This window comes from Eublepharis macularius, chromosome 10 (assembly GCF_028583425.1).
Source record: "Eublepharis macularius isolate TG4126 chromosome 10, MPM_Emac_v1.0, whole genome shotgun sequence".
Taxonomy (NCBI): Eukaryota; Metazoa; Chordata; class Lepidosauria; order Squamata; family Eublepharidae; genus Eublepharis; species Eublepharis macularius.
In genome coordinates, this window is record NC_072799.1 from 33,887,504 (window position 1) to 33,914,221 (window position 26,718).

Consider the following 26,718-nt stretch of genomic DNA (forward strand, 5'->3'; position numbering starts at 1 on the left):
TAATGGTGACTTGCTGTGCAATCCTAAGCCCTGAGTCAGTGCCCCCACCCGTGCATCGATGCAAATGCGGCACTGCTCCACCACTCCCTATGGACTTTTGCAGGAGAGCCATGCCGGTGCAAGAGCTCGGCAAGGCAAGACATGGCCACCACCAAGAGCATGTGCCCGCTGTTCCCCTGACAACCTTGTCCACAGCAGCCAATGGCCGCACCACTCCCCTGACAGGCAGGCGAGGTGCAAGCAGCAGTTCAACCAATAAGGAGGCAGCAATCCCTGCTACCTACCAACAACCCCCTCCCCCCCCATCAGGGAACAGGCATCCCTGCTGGGAAGGGAGGGCAGAGGTTACACTGAAGGTGCAGATTGGATACCCACCCTCTCGCCCATCCAACCTCCGTTTCCAATGAGGGCTAGGCTGGTGGCTGCAGCTTGGCATGCCTGCAAATCCCCCCACCACTGCTGCCACCACAAGAAACAGGTTCCCCTTCCCTGAAAAGTGGGACCAGAAAGGCGGTAGGACCCAGCGAGGTTCACACTCACAGCCAGCAGCACTTGGGATCAGCCTCCAGGTTCCAGAGAGGCAGGTGGGGGGGGGTCTTTAATGAGTGACAGGAATGCCCATTGGAAACCATGCAAGAGGCCATAAGGCCAATTGGAGGTGATGGGAGTGAAAAGTGCCCACAGACTTGTGGTGACACCATTTGAACACATCACTGCATCACAATGATGCAAGAATGCGAGTTGGACCTTGAGAGCCATGGCCCAGTCCTGGGGTGATGCCCCTGCCCCCGAGTGGATGGACAGCCTGCAGGAGCAGAGAAACTGCTCCGGGGGCCATCGTCCACTCCTTCCCTACGCCTGACTTCCCAAGTCTATTCCTGCTTCCGCATACAGTGAAAAGGAGGGTGATCTGTCCTCCCAAAGGAGGAGCCCCAGAGATGCCAAGATGTTGCTCCACATCTCCCACCTCTCGGCAGCAAAAATCCACTTCCCACGCATGCAGCAGTCATCTGTCTGGCTTATCAGGTGCCAACAGCTCAGTCTATCAGAGAATGAAAGTCCTCAGTGGAGCCTCCCCACCCTGCCAGACATTCATGGGCCACGCTTCAATTCCCACCCCACTGCCTGAAGTTACATTGAGGGGGGAAGGGGGCAGGGAAGCTGGATGTGATGTCACTTGACACCTACTCATCATGGCAGCAGAGCCCACCCCGTCCATCCCAGCCCTGAGCCCGGAAACATTTGCGGGGATGAGAAGGCATCCCGACGGGGAGTTGGGGGGCGGGTTGCTACTATCAATGTCAGGCAAGCAAGCAGACAGCAGTTTGTTGTTTTTCAACACATATTTTATTAAACTGGAAAAGGTGCAGAGGTTCTCTGGATGTGTTTCCTGCCAATGTCCCTTAGCTGGAAAGGGAGCAAAGGCAGTTTGTGCAGCAGTCAGAGCCGCAAAATCCATTCCTCATCCTGCCCTCACCAGGCAATTGCGCAGAAACTGCTCCCTGGGCTGGACCTGAATGGCACTCGCAGAGGATTACCAGGGGCTGAAATAGCCATGCTCTGTGGTCTCCTGAATGAGTTGCGACCTGCCTGAAAACATGTGTTGCAAGTGACCCACACTGGTCCATGGCCGAGGCCAAACCCAATCTGCAATGTCTGGGAAGATGTCTGTTGTTGGGAGCAGCAGCAGCAGCTCCACAGGTGCAGCTCGTGACGGATGATGCATGACCCTCTGGCAAGAAAGCGCTCTGCCTTGGGATGATCTTATCCTGTGAGGGAGAAAGTCAAGGGGTTGAGCACCCTCCAGCTGCCCCTGTTGTTTGTTTGTTTGTTTGTTTGTTTGTTTGTTTGTTTGTTTGTTTGTTTGTTTGTTTTTGTTTGTTTTTGTTTGTTTGTTTGTTTGTTTGTTTGTTTGTTTGTTTGTTTGTTTGTTTGTTTGTTTGTTGCATTTCTAGACCACCCTCCCCATCAGACAGGCTCAAGGAGGTGTAACAGCATACAATTTGTGATATGCAGTTTAAAAACAATAAAAAACATTATAAATAAACATTACTGTTTATAAATAAACATTAAAACACTATTCCATATACAATAAAATTTCTCAATTGGCAAATATAAATATTAAAATACAGCATTTTAGGCACAGCACTTGGATCTTACATCATGCCCTGCACCACACTTATGAGCTCCTGCATGGGTGGTGGATGGTCTTCAGTGGTATGGCCAGCGAGAGGACAGCCTAGCCCCCACCAAATGCCTGGCGGAACATTTCCATCTTGCAGGCCCGGCGGAAAGATAACAAATCCCACAAGGCCCTAGTTTCCTCAGACACAGAGTTCCACCAGGTCGGAGCCAGGACTGAAAAGGCCCTGGCTGTGGTAGAGGCCAGACGGACCTCCTGGGGCCAGAGACCATCAGCAACTGTTTATTAGCTGATCAAAGAGACCACCGGGGAACATATGGGGAGAGGCGGTCCCGAAAGTATGCTGGGCCCAGTCCGCATAGGGTTTTGTAGGTCAACACCAGAACCTTGAACCGGACCCGGTACTCAACTGGTAACCAGTGCAGCTGACGGAGGATGGGTGTTATATGTGCCATGATTGAAGCTCTGGCAACCACTCGTGCAGCTGCATTCTGAAACAGCTGCAGTTTCCAGATCAAGCCCAAGGGAAAGCCCTGTGTAGAGCAAGTTACAGTAGTCTAATCTGGAGGTGACTGTTGCCTGGATCACTGTTGTAAGGTCATGGGTCGATAAGTAAGGGATAAGTTGTTGAGCCTATCTTAGGTAGAAAAATGAGGATCAAACAACCACTGCAACCTGTACCTCCATGGACATGAAAGCATCCAGGACCACCCCCAGGCTCTTCACTCTCAACGCTGGCATAAGTGGCACTCCATCGAGAGCAGGGACCCTAGACCCACATGCAGGACTTCCATCTTCAGTCTCAGCCAGCTCTGCTTCAACCATCCAGTCACAGCTTCGAAGGCACATTCCAAGACATCTGGGGCAGAGTCAGACTGGCCATCCATCATCAGATACATTTGGGTGTCATCTGCATATTGATGGCATCCAAGTCCAAAACCAGCTGGGCGAGGGGGCACATATATACATTAAATAGCAAGGGGGAGAGTATTGCCCCTTGAGGGACACCACACACCAATGGGTAGCGGGATGACAACTTCTCCCCTAGTGCCACCCTCTGTCCCTGACCGTGGAGAAAAGAGACAAACCACTGCAAGGCCATCCCTCGAGTCCCCACATCGGCAAGGCGGTGGATCAACAGGTCATGATCGACCATGTCAAATGCTGCTGATAGATCTAACAATATCAGCAGTGCTGACCCGCCTTGATCCAGCTGTCTACAGAGATCGTCCATCAGGGCAACCAGTAAGTTAAGACCACGCTGTCAAGAACCTTGCATAACATCATCTTGTTCTCATGCTGTCAGAGGTTTGGTAGGTAATCTTCCCAATGAAAGCCTCAAGATTATGGCACCCTCTACCCACCAAGCACATTTTGGCCTTCTTTTTCACCTTCAGAAGATTGCTTAAACTACTACTGACCATGACACCCAACACCTCAGAGGAAGTCCTCTCCATCCTTATCTCTATTCTATTTCTCCCTCCTTTCACAGCGGAAATCGTCCTCAAGCACACATGTCCTGTATACTGAGATACTCCTTAATCTCTGCCCACCTGCCCATAGTCCAGACTAGACATGGGCACGAACAGCATTATGAATGGAAAAAACCCATGAACAGCCCGTTCGTCTGTTCGCAAACAAGCCGTTCATGAAGCTCCATTCTAAACGAACAAGTGGTCATTGCAAGCCTCATTTGTTGCCTTCGTCAGCCGTTCGTCAAGCCAGACAGTCTGGGGCCTTTCAATCAATTCCGCTGGCAATGGCAGGGACTGAACTCTGTCTGAACTCCTTCTGGCTTTCCTTCTGGCTGTAACTCTTCAAAGTACTTCCAGCAGAGAGTCCCATTTTTGCCACTGTGAAGAGAAAATGACAACAAAGGGGGAGACCCATGCATCATGCCTTTCCTGGGGTGCAATCTCTCTGAAACTTGGGGGGTCTTCGGAGGACAGTGAGGACTATGTCCCCTGCAAATTTGGTGGGTATTGGACATTGGGAAGGTCAGTTTGTGGGGTGTTTAAAGGGCCCTGCCCCTTGCACGTGGCAAGAAAGGGCCCTTTAAACTATCAGCTGGCAGGCGGCAGGGGGGAATTCCCCCTGCCACCTGCCAGCTGATAGTTTAAAAAGATCTTTAAGGGGCCACGAACAATGAACAATGAACATGTTTGTGAACAGGGTCATGTTCGTTAGTGTTCGTTGTTCGTTGTTCGTAGATGGCAACGAACAATGAACAGGTTGTTCAGGGGCGGGGGGTTCTGTTAGTGCCCATGTCTAGTCCAGACCACAACAGTGTCGATATGCCCCTGAATTCCCACCAGAACTGATATTTGCCATTACAACTATTCTACTCTCTGTTACTTTCCTCTAGTTTCTACCAGTAACCTGCCTGGAGTCTATCAATCAACTACCTGCTCCTCTCCAGGATCTGCAGCCTTTGACCTTCATTTTTAAAATGGAGAAAGCAATAATTCTATACCTTTAAAAGTGTTAAGCTGATGAAGTGGGCTCCTCACATCAGCTTATTGTATGATAGATGAATTTGGCTTTAAGGCAAGACTCTTTATAGTTTTGGTTGCAATGAACTAACATGGCTATCTATACCTGTGGATTTTGTCAAAGATTGGTGTGTTCCAGGTTTTAAAGGGGTTTGAAATTGTGATGAGTTCTAGGAAATGAAGAAAGCAGTAAGTATAGAGGCACTTCTTCATAAATTTTTTCTAATTGGTAAATGCAACCCCTGGATCACTAATTGGACATAAACTTTATTTATCTGATGCTTTTCTATGCTGCCTTTGGCACAAATATCCCCAATAATTTACAATAATAAATTAGCACTAAAAACAAAGGATGTTTAAAATATTTATGTACCTACAAAAGATCAGGTATGTGAAGACAAAGCAAGCACCATCGCTCAATCAATCGGTTCAAATAAAAGGCCTTCCAGAACAGAAAACACTATTTTATTTGTCTTGGCATACTTGTGTGAGAATAAGACTGTAGGTGGAATATTCATACTCGTCATGTTATCCAAGTATCATGCTGTTCAGATAATAGGACTTAGTGGGGCCTTATTTTATGCCAGGAGGGTTGTTTAATAATGGGGATCTTAACATGGACAGTAATCTAGCTCTTTCCCATCCTTTCAAAGCAGTATGTAAATTATATACTACTGTCTATTACGTCTTGTGCCAACAAGATGTCATATATAGCATTGCCAGCGTATTTTCCTCTTGAGATTGTAGTATTTACTGCAATGAAAAGTTCACTGACACAGTCTGTAGTCATAGTACTGCATCCTCATTCAAGCTGAATATAATATGTTCTATATCTTATGGTGAGGCCATGCATTTGACTCTGTCATACAACTAAATCATTCACTCTTGCTCTTCTTGACGGTTTCAGATTCTTGCCAATCTAAACAAGTTCAATACAATGAAAACATTCATAATATTAAACTATAATTACCCTTGTAATTTGCATTTCTATCAATAACTATATCAAAGAAAAGCCTTCAAAATCAGGGTTTCCTTTCATGTGGTAATTTTTATCATTTTCATCTGAGGGTGACAGATGCCTCCCCATGTGGAAACGATAGCAAAATTGCCATGAGATGGCTTTGCCATCCCTTTGGCAAAGTTCCTTAATATAGTTCTGCCAAAAGACCTCATCTGTTTATCTGTATATGAATAGAGAAGGGCAGAGTATTGTTTCTATCATTGGTAGAGACCATCTTGTCTTCCTATGAAATAGTGGGCTGAATGGATTCCCCACCAGATCAGCTGTGAGAGTTTTTGAGCGCAGACAAGCAAACAGTGCTAATACAGAGACGCGTTAGGGTCACTGGGTTTCTGACTTTGGGCCTGTGGTCTAGTTTTGGAGGCTCATGCTCAGGGCCTCAGGCTGCATTAAGACTGATCTCAGGTCCATCAGGTGGATCCACACACTTGGTAAATCCTTTAAAGTACTACTGTGAATGCCTGTTTTTGGTAACCACACATGTGAAATTAGAGATGCAAGGTAGAAATCTGACAGCTCAGCTACACTTTTGATTGTGGATTTTATGCACAATTAATCTCTATGTTATTATATATTTGCTGATGGAGTCTGAATTGGCTGAGATTGAGCCTGAAAGAGATCTTGGAATTGTAGTGGAAAATTCAGTGAAAATGTTGGCCCAGAAAATGGCAGCAGTGAAAAAGGCAAACTTCATGCTAGGAATTCTTAGGAAAGGGACTGAAAATCAAATGGCCAGTAATGCCCTCATATAAAGCTATGGTGCAGCCTCATTTGGAATACTGTGCATAATTCTTGGTATCTCAGAAAGGATATTGCAGAGCTGGAAAAAGTATAAAGGAAGGCAATCAAGATGACTGGGTGAGAGTAGAGCAACTTTCCTATGAGAAAAGGCTGGACAGTCTGCAACATTTCACTCTGGAAAAAGGACATCTTAGGGGAGAAATGATAGAGCTTTATAAAATTACGCATAAGCTGGAGAAAGTGGGTTGAGCCTGCTTTTCCTCCCTCTTCTATAAGGCTGTCTGGAGTATAAATATGTTCAGGACAGACAAAAGGAAATACTTCTTTACTCAACAAGTAATTAAACTGTAGACTTGACTGCCAGTGGAGCTAAAGATGGCCACAAGCATAGATAGCATTCAATAAACAATGCAATTGAGTATACAAATGAAAATTTTCAAAGGTTTGAAAACAAGCAGAAATCCTATCCAGAGCTGAAACAAAACATAAGCAATTAAAACGCACCATTTTAAACAATGCAGAAACCACCCAGCAGGAACATACTTACGAGAACACACAGTAGTATAGGCTTGTCGCTAACCTTTACTAATCTCTTTGAACCATTTCCTTACATTACAGCCCTACCTTTGTAAAAAAGCCCTCCTGAATAATTCAGTTTGCAGACAACCAGGAGAGTGGGAGCCCTCCTAACCACTTCAGGTAGGACATTCCATAGGGTAGGAGCCACAACAGAGAATGTGCACGTTCCAGCAATTGTTGAGCATAGAGAGAGAGTCCCCCAGATGTAAGGGCCAAGGCCATGAAAAGCTTTGTATATGACTGCCAAAACCTTGAACTGAGCCTGGTAACTGATGGTAGCCAGTGGAGTGACTGCAGAATGGGAGCAATATGCATGTTCTGCCCAGTTCCTAATAATAACCAAGCTTCAGCACCAACTGGAGTCTCTGAGTAGACTGCAAGGGAAGGCCTACGTAGAGTGCATTACAGTAGTCTAGTCTCAATGTTACTGTGATGTGGATCCAGGTGACTGAATCATCTGTGTATTTATTGTGGCCATTGATATGCTACCTTTACACTTTGGGAAAAAGTTTATGGTGGTTCTCAAATAAAATATAAATATAAACAAAATAATAAAATTCAAAATTATTTAAAACAATATTATTTAACAGAGCTTAGTGCCAAGGCAATAACTTGATTTTAAAAGGTCTTCCAAAATAAACTAAAATCATTTGTTAATGTTGGAAGGCTTTCAATGAGGGTGCTAAATTTTTCCAAAGATACAGAACAGTTGCCAAGAAGACAGAGCCAGTGGATGGACTGACAGACTAGGATCTGAGAGACCCAGGTTTGATTCCCCGCTCTGCCATGGAAGCTTGCTGGATAACTTAGGGCCAGTCACATACTCTCAGTCTAACCTACCCTGTAAAGTTTGTTGAAAGGGGAAAACGGAGGAGAAGAAAATGATGTAAGCCACTTTGGTTCCCCATTGGAGAGAACGGCAGGGTATAAATAAAGAAAAATGAAACGCAAAAATGAAATACGGCTCCCTGTCAAACATAATTCTGTAATTGTGGATTCCCATGACAATGTCCTCGAGTAACTGTTGCTGTGAGTACAAGGAGGTTCAAAAATTCATTTCCCATACTCTAGAAGGTCATACACTAACAACTGGCCAGCAGATGGGGGGAAAGGAGTTGTTATACTGCTATGCTGCAGGCAACTTATTCCCATGTCGCCCGCAGCTACCAACGCTCAACTAAAGCTTACAGAGCCTAGAACACTTGATTGGAAGATGGTTCGTTGCCTTTTCCCCATTCCAATACTGTCTTGTCCCAGTTTCCATCATTCCAATTAAGCAAGAAAGTTTCTGAACCAAACCAAACCAATAAAAGTCACAGGTCTCATGACAAGGCAGAATAGCCTGTTGGGGGCATTTGGGAATATGGAAAAAAGGAGTGTTGAAAAGGAAAGGAAGAAATGTTGGTTCGATCATTGTGTGATTTATTAAAGGTTGTGGCCTATGTTCTATTATTACTTTTTAAGGGGAATTCTCAAATGTTGGATTAGAATCAGAAGCATAAATACAGGCATGTCGGTTCTGCCCCTAAACAGGAACCAGAATGGATCTTCTCACATCACACCACACCAGTAAAGGAAGAAGAACCTTAACTCTGCGGTCTGCAAGGTCTCACCACTAATCAGTCAAGATAAAATTATGTTGTCAATATTCGCTAATTTTTCACTGCTTAATTGGAGCAAAGGTTGAAATCTTAAAGCTGTAAATCATGCTCCAAAAGAAGCTGAAGTAGCAAAAGAAGCAATATTAGATTTGGAAGTCCTTTTTATATCCTGAGAGGGCTACATGAGAAGCATATTTCCCATCTGTATCTGCTCAGGCCTTTACAACTGTTTCTTTTGGATGTAGACTGCAGCAGAGTTATCCATGTTTGCGACCTCCAATGGGGATTACAGATGCAATATGTTGAGAACGGAACTACTGTTGAAGGTCACTTGGATGCTTCAGTTAGCACAGCATTTGGCCGCCCACCTGCTTGATGGTTCTAGTCACAGAAAACATTTTTCTCCAGCACACTGGCTTGTGAGGAGCGAAATGCACTATGAACAAACCAAAAGAGCTCATGAGTGTGTGTTGTGTGTGTTGGGTTAAAAACTGTGATGTCAGGATATGCAGTATAATATAAATGGGAAAGTGAGTGCTGCATGTGAAAGGAAGACCAAGAGAGGAGGAGAAGGAAGAACTTGGTTGTTTGAGAAAAAACATATGGCTTTTCAGCACATTTTAGACAAGTCAGGGGCATTGGTTGAGCCAGATCTCATGTCTAAAGCCAAGGCACAGACCTGAAAATTAGGCATATAATGCAGCAAGTTTTTGAACATGCATAGGCACCTTTCCCCTCCCCATTGAGAAGTACAGCCATTTTCTATGTCCCCTGGATAAGGAAGAAGGGCTGCTAGCACTACAGGCATCTCAATGCCTACGTTATTTTAGAAAGTAGAAATTACCGCCTCTCCAGTTTCATTGTGTATCTGAGACACACCTGTATTGTATCTATGCTGTAAACGATTTTTATGTCACAGGCTTCCATCTGATACCAGCACTATGGGATGATGCATCCAGTTTGCACAGACTGAACTAGAATAAATTGGTTCAACCAAAGCCCTGGAAGCAATCTGTGCTGACAAGTGTCTTTCTGCCAAGATCCTATCATCCTCCCAAATGTTTTCAAGCTGATATAGATCTCTAATGTGCCTAAGCTTAAATAAAATGGGGCATGTCTGAACCTAACTTGACAGCTTATTTGCATAGTCTCCTCTGAATCTACTAATTCTCCCCTGTCAAAACTTTGTTAAGTTTAACATAAATACAATAAGAAGGTCATGTCTCCTGCAAATGCAATGAGAATATTCTACATACAAGACATGCAGACTTAATCATCTGCTCGATGGTATACGCTAATTTTATTCCAGTCCATAATATACATGATTACTTGATCCATTTTGCATTCTCTGGAGGAACATGTCTACAATATAAATTTATAGTTTAGTACTTACGTTTTTTCACATAACCCTGGGAACTGTACTTCAGTGAGAAGAGCTAGAGATTTCTGTCAGAGAATTATCTCAATCTTCATCTGATTCTCAGGATTGTTTGGGAGAAGCCATGACAGTTAGAATGGTACAACAGTAATATAATGGTATAAATATCTTTTTGGAGGGGTTATTAGACAGGGACTCCTTCACAAACAGGCCTACTAGGGAGTCACTTAAATTGGTAAATTCCTGGAGATTTAGAGGTGGAGTTTGGGGAGAAGATGGAGCTCAACAGAGAGTGATACCATAGAATCTACTCTTCAAAGCTGCCATTTTCTCCAGGAAAACTGATCTGGAGTCTGGAGATCCGTTGGAATTCAAGGAGAACTCCAGGACCCAGCGGGAGGTTGGCAACCCTCCTCCAGACCAGTTTTTTTCACACAAAAAAAATCTCAGCTACATAATTGCAGAGACTTTAGCATTCAACTGTTTAAAAGTTCACATACATTGGGAGGAAAAATAAGCTCAAGAACAGCCAGTATGAAAGCAAGAGAGCACAAGATCATGTCTGTTAGTTGAATTTCTATAATAAGGCGACAGCCTTTTAACATTCTTTTAGACAAAGATGACTTAGGTAGGATTCATACTGCTGACAGAAGACAGGACTTTATGACCCTTGAGGTATCTTCTAAGCATACTTTCTTACAATTCTATCCAGGACTTTTTTTCTGGGAAAAGAGGTGGTGGAACTCAAGTGGTGGAACCCAAGACCGCACAATGACGTCACTTCGGGTCAGCTGGAACAAGGGGGGAGTTTTTTAAAGCTTAAATCACCCTTGGTGAAAATGGTCACATGGCCGGTGGCCCCGCCCTCTGATCTCCAGACAGAGGGGAGTTTAGCTTGCCCTCCACGCCGCTCAGTGGCGCGAAGGGCAATCTAAACTCCCCTCAGTCTGGAGATCAGGAGGTGGGGCCATCGGCCATGTGAACATTTTTAAGAGGTGCCGGAACTCCGTTCCACCGCATTCCCGCTGAAAAAAAGCCCCGATTCTTTCAATGCAATCTTAAGCAGAGTTATGTCATTCTAAGTCCACTGAAGTCAATGTGCTTAGAAGCATATAACTCTGCTTAAAATTTGAACTGTATAGTTCTTAGTTCATACATGGTCTCATGATCACCTTTGATGACTGGCATCTGAATGTGTGAAATTATTATATCTGAAGTGACAGGAAAACTATCTGTAGTGTTAGTTCACATATGAAGTTTCCAAGTGAAACACATGTGTCAGTACTGGCTGTATACTTCCATAAATAAATTCATGTTGAAAATATTACAGTTTTGTGTGACATTACTCCTTCTCTCCTCATCAGTCTGAAAGAGTCCACTGCTACTATTTTTTGTGACACAGGAACATGAGACATACCCAAAGCTCAGCTCTTCTTCTCAGGTCTAATATCTCACATCTAATATCATCTGACCATTCTGGTTAGACTGCACTTAAGAGTGTTGTGTTCAGTTGGAGTCCCCACTATTTAAGAAGGATATATACAAGCTGGAACATGTCCAGAGGAGGGCAACGAAGATGGTGAGGGGTCTGGAGACCAAGTCCTATGAGGAAAGATTGAAGGAGCATGGAATGGTTAGCTTGGAGAGGAGGCTTCCGGATATGATAACCATTTTCAAGTACTTGAAAGGCTGTCATATAGAGGATGGCGTGGAGTTGTTTTCCACTGCCCCAGAAGGTCGGACCAGAACCAATGGCTTGAAATTAAAACAGCTTTCGACTAAACATTAGGAAGAACTTCCTGACAGTTAGAGCAGTCCCTCAGCGGAACAGGCTTCCTCAGGAGGTGATGGGCACTCCTTCTTTGGAGGCTTTTAAGCAGCGGCTAGATGGCCATCTGACAGCAATGCTGATTCTGTGAACCTGGGCAGATCATGAGGGGAGGGCAGAATGGGTTCCATCAGTGCCTAGTTCTCGTGGCCTTCTTACATGCCCAGGGTAATGCCAGTCACCACCTTGGGGCCAAGTATCACCTCCTAATTGAATTCCCTTTCCTCCCAGGCATTGGCCCCAAATCAGCAGGAATTTTCCAAGCCAGAGTTGACAATCCTGCTATGGTTATTCAGCGCTGCTTTCCTACCAAATGCAAAAGAATGGACTATCAGAAGTAGGGTTGCCCGATGGGGAATGGCAACCCTAAGCCTCTGTGAAAGGAGACAACTGCAGTCAGTAAGAGTGAACACATGATGAAGAATCAGACCTGATGAATGCTGTGTTAGTTCAAGCCATTATCAGGTTTAGCTTCCCGCTCAAGTCCCAGCTTTATTAATGACAATTTCTCTCTTGGGCTTCAAGGCCTACTTTGTCAATATCACATAACTCAACACTTGACTCTGTGTGTTAGTGGACACCCAGAGAATGGGATTTCACACTTCTGGAGAAACTAAAACAGCCTTTTTCAGGGATCTTAAACTAGAGCTAGCAATCATTGCCCTTCAAGGGACAAGACATTTCGCTGCAGCTGTTTACTATTTACACAAAAGAACTGACATATGAGACATATCCCCCCAGCCCCATTCATCATTCATTTTGTTTGACCATGTGAACAACTTTGTTTTAAGAAATAGTCTTTAGATGTCATTTCTTTTGCATCTTTTTTCACAGGGCAAGCTGTCTTCAGCTGTTGCCAGTGAACTCGCTTGAAGCCATGCTTGTTTTCAGATATCATATTAATTATCCTGGTTATTCCCTTCCAGTTTATTGTTGAATGCAGAACCATGAAAAATGAATGCAGGACTAATGATTAATCATGCAGAAGAGGTCTAAAGTGAAGAGGCGGTTTGTATGTTAAAAAGTTCTCTTTTTAGGAGGATAATATATTATTTGAGAATGGGTTATTTATTAGAGCCATGTGGACTACGAAAAAATGGTTTGTCAGAATGATTATTAAAGCATAGCCATATGTGGAATTTATGTATGCGCGCTGGCAATTTATAAAGATAAGGTTTTTAGCCTTTCATCAACTAGATCTGCAACTTTGATTTGCCTTACTTTTTGCTTTTGCTAAAGTTAAACCAATCCTATTATCTCCAATAGTAGTCTGTAGTAATTTCCGCTATGTTACATTGCATCGATTAAGGATACTTGATAGCGTACTCCCACCAAGGACAGGAAAAGAAACAACAGCTTTCAGCTACAGAAATAAAATAAGCCTAAACATTAAAAAGAAAATCCTGATTGTCAGAGTAGCAAAAAATTACTTGTGATACCTTCTTCCCTTGATGTTTCCAATTGAAAATATCTGTTAAATGGTAGGCTAAATGTTCCCTTCAAATTATACAAATGTGCAGCATGTCAATGCACAGAACTGAAAAGATCTTCCTGAAGACCAAATATATACCTGGAAAAAAATATGGTGCTACAAGAGATAGCCTATTTGTGTGCTCGTCTTAGGTTTGTACATCCAAAGAATCAGAAATCTGGCTTTGGTCTACAAATCAATATTTTCTATGTATTACACGTTTAAAACTAGATGTCCAGCAGCTTCCATGCTACAAAGACTGTGTACAATAAATGGACTGCCTCTTGCAGTCCATGCAAGAGGCTAGCAGTGCAATACACAGTCTGCCACATCACACCACATACCCCAGGTTACCACAAACTGGTGCTAATCTGTATCATGCTGTGATTCCCGCCCTCCCTGCTCACATACAGTAAGTTTACGTTTGGATATAAATAACCCAGAAGAGAATTTTGTCAATGTCTATTTCTCTTAATTAAACACAAGTAATATTAGGGCTTTTCCGCACGCTTGATTTATTCCCAATTTTCTTAGCAGTCAATCCACAAGCGTTGAAATCAGTTTCGGTATAGTTCTTCTGCATATCTGTCCTCCTTTTGCATTTTAACAGCTATGGAGATGGTTTGTTGTCTTTTGCATGTGACTTAAATAATCAGGATTTTCAAGGGAGGGAGCTGTTGTCATCGGTGACATCTACCCTCTTTTATTTTTTACACATGCTTATACAGATGCAGCAACATAAGGGCTGGATTTTTTAAAAAGATAGAAAATGAATTCTGCCAGTCTTTGCATGGGGATGCCTAAAAGGGGAGCAGTTCTACCATCCATACCTAAGTCATGCCCTCCTGCAGTTGAAACTGGAGTGCCCTGCCCAAGCTGACCCAAAGCCAAGAGGCAGAGGCTGACACTGGCAGGGAATGTCCTGGAACTGTCCCATTGTTTTCATCATGGCCAGGAATTCCTGAGCTACTACCCAGGATGGACTGTTGGGCAGTGGGGTGGGCAGTATACCAACAGAATCTCTATTCCATCCCAAGTCCCCAGCATCAGGTACATACACTCTGGCATCTTATGAGTGCTGCAGAGGCCCAATAGACCACAGCCACCCTCCATCCCCGCCCACCAAGCCTAGGCTGATGCTGCACAAGGAAACCTGGCAAAGCTGGGAGAGATTCACCCCACCAATGCAGGTCTCTGGGCTACATGGTGGGTCTGCCTCCTCACCTAGTCTGGATGTTTTGTGTTGAAGGGACCTGACAATGAGCAGCAATACTTTTAGGTTCAATGGGCGAGTGTGTGACTGGCCCAGGTCACTCAGCATACTTCCATGGTAAAGGATGGATTTGAACCTGCCTGGGTCTCTCAGATCCTAGTCTGATTTTCTAACCACTATATCATGCTGGTTTTAAAGCAATCAGGTTGTTCAGAGGGGAAGTCTGTACCATTGGGACTTGCATGCAGAGCCATAACTTGAGTTGTCAGCACCCAGGGCATCCCAAGTCCAGCAGCATCCCTGCCCCTGCATGCGAAGCACACGTTCACTCCCAGGAGTGTGTGATAACATCACTTTCATGACATCATCATGCAGGGCACCCCCTGGAAGCGTGCTGCCTGTGCTGCCACTGGAGGGCCGGGAGCGTGCGGCAAACCGGCTGCCCTGTGAGTGCTGCAGGCGCATGGCGTGGACAGCCTTCCAGCCCTGCCATGCAGCCACCCATGCTGCTGCTGGAGGGCCAGAAGCATGCGGCAAGCCAGTGGCCCCATCAGCAGTGCAGGCACATGGAGCAGAAGGACCTCCCAGCCCTCCCGTGCTGCCACCCGCACTGCTGCTGGAGGGCCGGGAGCACACAGCAAGCCGGCCGCCCTGTCAGCATGACAGGCTCCCAGCGTGGCATGGGCAGCCTCCCAGTCATCCCATGCTGCTGCCAGAGGGCAGGGAGCACAAGCTCCCAGCCAGCAGTTGCTCCAGTGCCCTCTGTTTGGCAGCGCCCGGGGCAGGCGACCCCTCCCCCACCTCCTCTCCCATAGGTCTGGCCCTGCTTGCATGTGGTTTGGATGTCAAACACACTTTAGGGTTTAAAAATTATTTATTCCTTACCCTTTGTAGCACCAGCAGTAGTTTCTTCAGGCAAAGCAAAGGCTAACCCCACTCCCTGCAATGATTTTATTCATTTCTCATCCAACCTGTTTAAAACATTTATTAGCCACTTTTCAACCTTGCAGGAATTCTCAAGGTAGCTTACAATATCAATAAAATAATCATAAAATGAATAAAAACAAAGTTTTAAAACATAGTTTAGGACTGCCAATAAACATAGAAACAAAGTTAAATAAAAGCAGTCCTAAATAAAAAACGTCTTCAGCTGCCTCCAGAAGATGAGCAGTGAGGGGGCACAGGTGCACCTCCAGAACTGCACACAATATTCCAGGTGGGACCTGAGCAACACAGTATATAGTGGGACCGTGCCACATTATGATTTGGATGTTATGACTTTGTTGATATACTCCAAGGTTGTATTCACCTTCTTTGCGGCTGCATCACACTGACTATTCATATTTAGCTTCCCATCCACCCATAACCCAAGATTTTGTTCACATACACTGCTACCCAGAAGTGAATCCCTCATCCAGTATGTGTGCTTTGGATTTTGTTACCCAGGTAGAGAACTGGCACTTATTCATGCTAAATTGCATCTTATTCAAATCTGCCCATTTTTCCAATGTGTTCAGATCTCATTGAATTCTATCCCTATCTTCAAGAGTGTTCCATTTTCCTCCCAGTTTGGCATCTTCTGCAAATTTAATGAATAATCCCTTCAGACCCTCACCAAGATCATTTATAAAAATATTGAAAAGCACTGGGCCCAGAATTGAGCCCTGTGGCACTCCACTGGACGCCTCCCTTCAATTAGACTTGATACCATTGACAACTACTCTTTGGGTGCAGTTATCCAGCCAGTTTCCTGTCCATCTAACCATCCTAGAGTCCAGTCCACAGTCCTCCAGTTTACCCATCAGAACATCATGAGGAACCTTACTGAAATCCAGATAAACTACATCAACAGAATTCCCATGATCCAGTAAGCCTATCACTCAGTCATAGAAGGAGATGAGGTTGGTCTGGCAGGATCTGTTAGGGACAAATCCATGCTGACTTCCACTTGTCACCATGTTGTCCGTCAAGTGCTTGCAGACTGATGCCTTTAATATCTGTTCCAGTATATCTGGCGTCAGTGAGCCAGTGAGCGAGCCGTAAATACGCCAGTGAGCGAGCCGTAAATGTGATAGATATACCATTTGAATCGCTGTATTTGTAACTGCTCTGAAGAAGGGGATACCGGAAACGGGACCTCTTGCTAGCTGACCTGTTCAGTTACAATTTGAAAATATCGATTCTAATTTAACAATTTACTTTTCCTTGAAATATTGACTTGAGCAACATGTATGTGCTTTGTACATATTGAAATCTATATGAAATTGTGTAGAGGCTCCCTTAGCCCTATTCAAAGTGGTTGTGTTTCTGCAAACTATAGGGGATTGGTTTGAAAATTTTCTCCCCTCCCCTTGTTGTTTTCATTTGGAGCGTGATACATGCCCTAATACGGCTGTTTAATTAGAACTGTTTTGATTGCGTATTTGGAATTCAATGCTGTGCGAGTAAATTTTGTAATTTTGCATATAAGAGTATTGAGTATTCTTTCATGTTACATTAGTTAGTAGGTGACGGTTATATTGGTTGATTTGCAGTCTTACACCGTCACTCTCTCCATTTTGTTTGTGTGACTACCTGGAGGCTGGCAACCCTAAAACAGACTCAGTGCTCTGTAGGGTGCACAGAAGGTGGAAAGGAATTACGAGTCAGTAAAAGGGAAAGAGGAAAACAGAGGAGGGGGGGAATTGACTTGCTTGGGTTTGAGAATTTGCAATATCTTGGAAAGGGATAGTTGGGTTGGAGAAATTTCCCAGTTGTTTATTCTCTCTATGCCAGCCCCAAACTTTAAGAAACTAATACCATACCACAACATGCTATTTTGCATATTAAAACTAAGGGCAGCACAAATTTATTCCTAATTATTTAATTATTATTACTCACCTATGCAGATTTCTTTGTCTTACACTTACTTCTTCTCTGCCACTTCTTGGCTTTTTCCCAACTTACAGTTCAAATATCTCACAAACAGTGTGAATGCACTGTGCCAGAAGTATGGTTTCATTTTGATGAATGTAGATCTCGATTATCCCCCTGCTCCCCATTTTTTTTGGAGTCTAATCAGCTTTTGACCATTTTTTAAAAAAGAAAAAAGAAAAAAAGTTGGGGTCTAGGTTGCATTAGGTCTTCCATTAGAATGAATATAGAGATTTTAAAAACCTATTGTTTTTATCCTTGTTTCATATTAGGTACATTTTAGGGAGGCTCTAACGTACGTGTGTGTGTTTTTTGTTTTTGTTTTTTTACAGTGACCAAATTTGGAAACCCTCATCTAAACAGAAGTGGCTATTTGTCATTTTGGTGGGGGCTTGGGGGAGGCAGAAAGATTGCTGAGAATATTAAGCATCAGTTCTGTAAGTCTGAGAGCAATTGACAAGTGACTTGGGAAATTGAAGACACCTGATATTTTTAAAGCTTTAAGCTGTGGGAGTATGAAGTGGTTTGGAATCATGATGCTTTTCCACACCTGCTTCCATTATCGAAATGGTCCCCAGAAATTGCTGTTAGCCAAACTGAGTTTAGGAGGGAGTAGAAATAATCTTCATATCATTCCTGTCTCTAGCACCGCCAGGTCCCCCAGGGGCCAAATTGGGGGGCAGGGGGAGGAGCAGTGTTCTTAACCTTGTATAAATGCTTCATACGACCACACATTCCTCTGCTCCCTGTCGCCCTGGGGAAATGATGCTAATTTTTGGCATGGCAGGAAAGCTACAGGTCATGTCAGGGAGCGATGCATTAAAAATCACTCCAAACTTAATGTTTGAAGGTAAGTTTTAATGAAACTTCCCCTAGCGCAACCCATAGCTTTCTCATCGAGCTGGAAAAAATCATTTTCTGGTATGATGGAGGAGCTCATGCATGCTCAGTGAGCGTACCTCGCCCCAAGTGCCTTCTCCGCCAGCAGGTGAGCACAGGCAGGGCAGGGGCTGGGGGATTCCCCCACCCCCAGCAGGGGGATGGCTCTCCCGCCTGTCTCTCCTCATCACTACTGATGACTCAGGGAGGTGACTTTTTGATAGAGAGGAGAAAATTTTGACAGCCCTTCTCCTAGCATCATAACCTGATCCAATTTGTTCCATGGTTTCTTTGAAGCTTTTTAAAAAGGTTGGGAGATCCAATCATAGATTTCCCACAAAATGTACAGTTTAGCCCCAATATAACACACCATGCAATCTATTATTTTTTAATTGCATGCCACTACATAATTATAAGTGTACAGATTGTTGAGCATTTTTCTTTTTGCTGACAAAATCTACTGCTGCTAGAACAAGTGCCGGCTGCCTTAGGCTGGATAGTTGTCAGTATAAATAACTGTACCTCTGTAGTTATCAGTGGGAAGTTATTTCATGGTTTGTTTAGTAAAAGATTATGTACCAGAATTATAAGCACAGAAAGCAATAGCATACAATTTCCTTGTGAGTTTCCTAAGGGCATTAGGCAAATATTGACCACACGCAATTCCCATAAACATTTCCCTTTCCTGAAGATTGATCTTATTTTGTGGGCTTTCACACATTTTATTGTCAACCTTGCTTACTGAAGCAGGAGGGAAAATGCTTCACTTGCAAATAGAGAGAAATGTAATACTGCTTCCTGCAAATCAGTGGAGGGAACTGGAAGTGTGTGCTATAGCCTATGTCAAATACAATGTAGAAGCAGAGAGCAAGTGTCCTGGAGTAAATACTACAAAATACAGCATCCACTCAAGACTTACATGCAATCTATTACATATGACAACTAGGTGCTGGGTGTATGAGTGGTACAGTTTGTTTAGTATTTGCCAGCTTGGTAAAGTGTGCTCCATATTGGCTTTCATGTGATATGGTCAAAATGAAAATGGCCAAGACCAGTTACGGGTATATGACTAAGACATTTGTCTCTTAGGCCCTGAGAGATCATGTAACAGTAGCAAAAATTAGAGTTCTTAGAGTATTGTTTATTTTACAGGTCCAGAAAGAAGAGTAAAAAATTACCAGCTTCCAATACCCAAGTAAGCTAAGAAAAGAGACAAAAGATTATTGAGATGTTAAATGGCATTTGGAGACACCTTCAGCTTCAGCACAACTTGGAGGTATATCATTGTGAAAGACCTTGTTGGGACCTGTCTGATAACTTGTGAGAAGTGTGCCCTTCTCTTCACTTTATCATACAAAATTGCGAACATGAAATTTCTGGATTTTCAGCCTCATATACGAGATTGATAAGATTGCAAGCATTGCAGATGCAACCCACTGGCATTTAGAAGGAGTACCTTATGCCAGTAATGACTTCTAGAGAGATCACAGGGAGGCTGAAGTTAAGAGTCTTTAGAGAGATGTGAGTAAGAGCAGTGGATAGATAGAAAAATTATCAAGTTCTTCAAATTTCTGTAAGAAACACACTGTATAATCTAGAATGATCATAATCACGATACAGGAATTTTTCCAATTACCATTTCCATTGAGTACATAGTAATGATCCTATGGAAAATCTATAACAAACCTCTACTGAGATGAGAAATGTTTTCACTTCTGAGTTGAAAACATCATGAAGGGACACAGGAAAAACCTATCTGATGATAAGAGACTTAGGAACATAGGAACAGGTAGGACAAAGTAAAGGATCACATCACCTTTTCTATGACAAATGGCTAAAGAATCTGGGACACTTCCATTTCGGAAAAAAAATAACAAAGAGGAGGAGAGCATGATAGAGGCTTATAAAAGCCAGAGAAAGTAGATAGCTTTTTCTCCCTGATAATGCTGGGACTCAGGCGCACCCAACTGAAGCTGAAGTAGTATGGATCCAATGCAGGATGGTCAAAAGAAAGTACTTCTTCATGCCCTGAATAAGTACATTGTGGGGCCCTCTGACAGCACAGATTGCTTCAGACAGGAAGAGACACATTCATGTAGGACACATCCATCAGTAGCAGTGGAAATTAAAGAGAACCACCACATCCAGAGACAGTAAGCATCTGAACAGGAGGCAGCATCAGAGGAAGGCCTTAGCCTCTGTCCTTTTTGTCAGCCCTCTGGTCTGGACAACTGGTTAGCCACTGTGTGAAACTGGATGCTGGACTAAGTGGACCACTAGTATGATCCTGCTGGCCCCAAGTTCACATTGGTTCACAAAGCCAATGGCATACAAGATTTAAAAGCTGAATCCAGCTTTGGGATCCATCTTGTACAGTCAGTCCTCAATGCTCGTGCTTTCTTAAAGCCATATAGGAGGAATGCCATGACCACTGTGGCAATGTGGAAAAAATAGTTATGTGGTAAGGCCTGGGCAGAGTGAGACTGATTATTCAAATCAGCTGAAAGTCTGTTAAAAGACATAGTTTTTTAACAAACTTTCAACTTTAATAACTAATTTACAGAGCTCTCTCAGCATGAGCACTCTGCCCAGGCCCAACTGAGGAGAAACAGAAAGTGGGTGTTACTCATGCCTCATTCCTGGCTCCTCCCAGAGACGAGAACATAACCGAGTTTTTTTCCATATTGATACAACCATTTCTAAGATTTAAGTAATTTAATTTTCCAGTTGGAAAAGAGTTAAATGGAGGGAACAGTTTATAGAGACAAATGATCAGACATTGCCCTCTATACTACCCCAAGATTAGTTTTGACATGCATCTCAGTATACATGGTGCCAGATTTCTCAATACACTGTACGTGGGAGATCATCCTGGTGTATCTCAGGCTGAAATCAAGCACACCATTTTGCTGGAAGGGAAACAGTACCAGTGTGAACACTGCAAAATAGAAATGCAGATACTCTGAAAATGTGACAATCATTTCCAGGAGGAAATCTACCACCACTTTTTTTCCCCGGTCCTTTCCTTTCCACAGCTTTTTTTTAAAATAAAGAGAATAAATAACAAATATGTCTTTTTCTAGAGGTAACAATTATCTGTTTTTAGATACGTCCGGGGCGTATTACGCATAGCTAGTGTACAAATGCTGCAGGGGAAACCGTAGAACAGCTGCATGACAATTTTGCTCGTGAACAAGGCTCATTGTCTAACTTGTCAACTACTTTACTAGATTTGTTTTTTTACATCACAGGAGAACCAGTTTTATAAATGAATGCATTAATGCCAGGGAAACCACGATGCAGGCCCTCTGTGTATCACTTTTTAGTTGACAAGACATAAATTTCTTGCTACTTATTCTAAAAATGTGATAGTAGTTGGTCCAGTGTAGGGCCTCCCTCTGCAAAAACATCTTTAATTACTTAAATGAGAGTAAAGATAGTTCTTGAAATGTCTTAAGAGGCATCATGTAAAAAGTCATCTATAAAATGGCTATAAACCAGTATCACTTATTTTCTTTTCTGTATATAAAACCCACTTCGTTTGATGGGTTATTCTAATCTCTGCCTCACACATGTACATCCTAACCCAGGTTGTAGGAGGCTTTAAGTACCTGTGATCTCGTCAGATCTCAGAAGCTAAGCAGGGTCGGCCTTCGTTAGTAATTGGATGGGAGACCTCCAACAAAGACCCGGGTTACAGAGGCAGGCAATGGCAAACCATGTTGGTTAGTCTCTTGCCATGAATACCCCACAAGGAGTCACATAAGTCAGCAATGACTAGAGGGCACGCTCCACCAGCACCATACACTCACTCACATGCTTGGAAGCGACCTGAGAGAAATGAAGAAGAGGCATCTCTAATTCAGTAGAGTGATTTTTATTGACTACAGAGGATAGATTAAACTGGATTTAGATAATAAATGCATTCACGGTGTGAGCAGCAAAATTACCCATTGAAGACCAACCCAAGTGAATACTTTGTTTACAGTTATATGGAAAAATCATTAAACCCACCCTGTATGTGTGATTAAGGCACATTAAGTGTCCAGATTCAGGGAGAAACAATAGGAAAGAGGGAGAAAAATTGAAGTAGGAATGCTGGGATCTTTAGTAAGAAATGTTGGGTCAGGGAAAGACAAAAAGAGGAGGGGATAAGAGAAATACTGATTAAGACCTTTTCCACACAGGTTGGGCCTTGGGTTTGATGCTTTTGGAAAGCAGGTTTATTTTCTGCCTGTCCCACAGCACATTCTTGCATCTCTCAGGTTGTCCCCAACATTACTCCAATTTTTCCCAAACCTTCTTTACTGTGAAACAAAGTCTGGAGGGCTTCTGTGTGGGCAGAAAAGTTCAGATTTTCCTGGTACCCTCCCCCTCCACACACAGCAACAATTCCTACAATCACCACCAGCTGGGAGTTTTGTTTGTTTTTTAATCGGCAAATGAATAGTTATATCATTATAAGGCTATAAGGATATGCCTGTCAGGTTCTCTGAATTCCCATGTTTCATTTTAAAAGAAAAAGCAAGTCTCTCAAGCCCCTTTCCATGCAGAGGTATGCCTTTCCCCTTAGATTGTCCCAGTGAAAGGGGCTAGAGATTTACCTTTTTTTACATGAAAGATGGGATTTCAAAGAAGATGATTTACTTATCATTGTAATGTTCTCTCAGGCAGAGAACATTGTTAGACGATACTGCTCATGTCTAGAACCTGGATCTGTCTAAGGTTTTCCTTAATGTCAACCTACCATTGTTGGGCTTCCCTGAGGTGCCCTTTGAGTAAGAGAGAATGACACACTCCAGTTCACAATCACAGGGTATGCCATGCTTCAATCTGCCGCCTCCTCCTGTTGCCCCTTCCCTTCTGCCAACTGCTACTGCAAGACAGTGTTTACTCACTCAGCTGTGCTTGCTCTGCCCAATGCTGCTGGGATAGTTCCCACTCGTCACTACTGACTGTCTATCTGCCTCTGCTGCCCAGGGTATTTGCTCACCACCACCACCACCCAGCACCAGCTGTCTGCTCCGCTGTGCCATGCCCAGCGCTGCCTTAATGGCATTGACACTGTTCAGGTTTCATACACGATTGAATTCACTTCCTAATTCCTGGCACTGCTGCCTGGAACTGGTGGCTATTGCTGTGTGCACTTGTCACATATTCTCAAGCCTTTGGCACTGGTACAGGCATTAGGAAAGGGTCAGAGCCGAAACAAACGAGACAAAATACCTAGATTCAACTCGTGTGCTCTTACCTCAAGGTTTGTCGGGAAGTGTAGGCGTCCTTGCAGCTAAAAGTTTAGCATTTACAGAGCAGCAGGGAGGGAAGTGCAGGTGTCCTTGCAGCTTAAAGTTTAGCATTTACAGAGCAGCAGGGAGGAAAGTGTGGGCATCCTTGCAGCTTAAAGTCTCCTGGTGCAGCCAGGCGTCGCTCTGCAGAGCCAGGCCAGGTGAGGGGAAGGGAAAATGCTGCGATGCACCTTGAGAGCGGGAGGAAAGGTGCCCCACGCCTGCACTTCCCTCCCTGCTGCTCTGTAAATGCTAAACTTTAAGCTGCAAGGACGCCTACACTTCCCGACAAACCTTGAGGTAAGAGAACACAAGCTGAACCTAGGTATTTCATCACATCTGTTTGAATCTCAGAGAGCTGACAAAAGCTTTTTAAAAAATGGTATCCCTATTTGTGTGGGTAATTCCTAAGGGTCCTGCTTCCATATGCAGATTCTGAATCAGCATATCACTATGGAAAACACATTCGTGTGCAGCTTGGAAGACAGAGGTCTGAGAGCCAAGCTACAAGTGACGAATGACACTTGAACGGCAAGTGAACAGACTCACGTGTATTCCTCCCTGTTCACTTGCACTCCACTTGTGCTCCACTTGATCACTTGTGCAAATGCAGCACAAGTGAACAGGGAGAAATACACGTGAGTCTGTTCACTTGCCATTCATCACTTGTAGCTTGGCCCTGAAATTGAAACATCTTGGGATGCAAAATAAATAGCTCCTTCTCTCATTGTTTTTCTCTCACACAGGGAATCTGATGTGGGGTTGCAGGTCTGCTGCCTTATAGCATAGCTTTTATTATCGTAGCATAATGTGCTCTACTTGTACATTTGTAAATAAATAAAATAAATGTTACAAAAACACCATAAATCTCCAGTGCAGGAGGAAACCAAACCTAGGAAAGGCCGCCCCTGGAACTTCTCACCTTTTGGGGAATACAGAATATGTAACAGCATATATGTGGAGTTAGAGGAACCCTTTGAGGAAACCCTGAGCTAAAAAATGTTAATATTTATGTCAGGGGATATGTGCAGTTTCTTTACTTTTTGTGGGGATTTTGAAACTCCTGTTCAAAATGTCTCTGTTATGATGCAAGGTACATTCAACAATGTCAGTGGGGAATGAGCTTGGGAAATCTGTTATTTACAAGGGGGAAACATACACAAGTCCTCTAATTATTTTGTGCTTATCTGTAATATTAAAGCCCCATGAAAGTAGGGGTGTTTCATTTTAATTTCCTTTTAAGATTGAAATTATTTTTTGATTCAATGAATGGTAAACATGAATGTCTCTGATCACTTTTTCAATATTATCAAGCATCCGTAACTCCCAAATCTGAGCCTGTGCAGTCTCTTGGACAGTTTCTCAGATGAGATCACATCAAGAGAAAAGCTATCCAAACAACCCTTTCTTCTCTTTTAGTGGTAAAACTAAGTTAGATGGATTTCCTGGCAGAGTTTGTGCTCGTCCTCAGCCCAAAGACAGGAAGGGGGTGAGAACATTGCCACATGAGCCAAAAACACATTAAACTGATCATTGTGCAATTTATACAATGGAAAGGCCTAAGAAAGTGATGGATCCATTGTCTGAAAGGGGACTGATATAGTGTCTGAAGAAATGGGGGGGGGGGTATTTTTCACATATTTTCAAACATAGCCATGTAGGGGAGAGAGTTGTTGGTAGAAGTGGAAGGGTTCCTTTTGCTTGATATTCAAGTTGCACATAGAAATGTCTCCAAAAGTATGGTAATGCTGGGGCACACCATGGAAAATAGCACAGCAGATGATTGATTATGAAAATGGAAGACACTACAGAATCACACGCCAAAGGGAGAGAGCATACGACGAAGCTCAGTTTCCATTTCAAACAAATAGACAGTGGAAGAATCAGGAAACTGCCAAGGTAAATTAATTCAGCATGGATGGAACACCAACAGAACAACACAGATTCAGAGATGGTGGCTGTGATATGTTATCATGGCAGATAGAAAAGATGCAGTTTCCAGCTTTTTATTTTCCATGAGCCTGGCCAGATTTTGGCTTTCTAAACTTACAGCAGTATTAGTAGAGGAAAATGGGTGCTACTATAAGAGGAATCAGATTCTGGCCAGGGCAGATGATGCATTTAACATATAAACTGTTCAGTGTATTCATCCCCAGGGGATTTGTGCAGTTGACTATTCCTGATAAGGTCCTTATTCCTTGTAATGATAAACAGGGGGATAAGTAAGATTCCTTCATACCCAAAAAAGGAACACACGAAGCTATTGTCCATGAAAATGTACATTTTCAAGGTCACACCAGGTAGCATTGTTTAAATTCTTTCAATTGCCGTTTGTAACCATGCTGCGCACAAAGAAGGGCTTTTCCATACATTCAACTTATTCCTGATTTTCTTAGCAGTCAGTCTCCAAGCACTGGGATCAGTTTAGGTATAGTTCTTCCACATGTCTTCCCTCCTTTTGCATTTTACAGTTGTGGGGTCGGTTTCTTTTTTTCTGTGCCTGTCTTAAATAATCAGGATTTTCAAGCAAGGGTGCTGTTGTCATCAGTGACGTCATCGATGACATCACAGCACTCCCCCTCCCTTTTTATTTTTTGTTTATAATGTTATATCAAAATAAGGGCTGGATTTTTGAAAAAAAGGTTGAACATGAACACATGGGGAAGATTTTGCATAGGGAAGACTAAAAGAGGAGCCGCTCCACCCACCTATTCTTTAGTTCCCTTCCCCAACAGTCCAAACTGGAGAGCCCCATCCAGGCTGACCCAGAGCTAGGAGGCAGAGTCTGGCACCAGCAGGGCAAACCAGCTACTGTTGGGACAGAGCCCAAAGCATCAGCGGCTATGTGCTTTCCAAACTGCACTGCTTTTTCTGGGTCCCCAGGGCTTTTGCAATGAAAAAAAAACATTATTTTCATAGTGTTATAGCAACCTACTATTGTAACAACTTGAATTCCCAGCTTTCACTTAAAAAAAACCTAAGTCTGTAGCCCCTTCCCTTGCACAGACAGAGAGAGAGGCATATCTCTGCAATGGAAAGGTGTAGAGCAGGGGTCCACAAAGTGGTGCCCATGGGTGCCATTGCACCCACCAACCCCTTTTCTGATGCTTTCCAAGTGTTTTTAGAAAGTGGGTGGGACCAGGTGGGGCTTTTGCCAAGCATGGCTTCTGATCG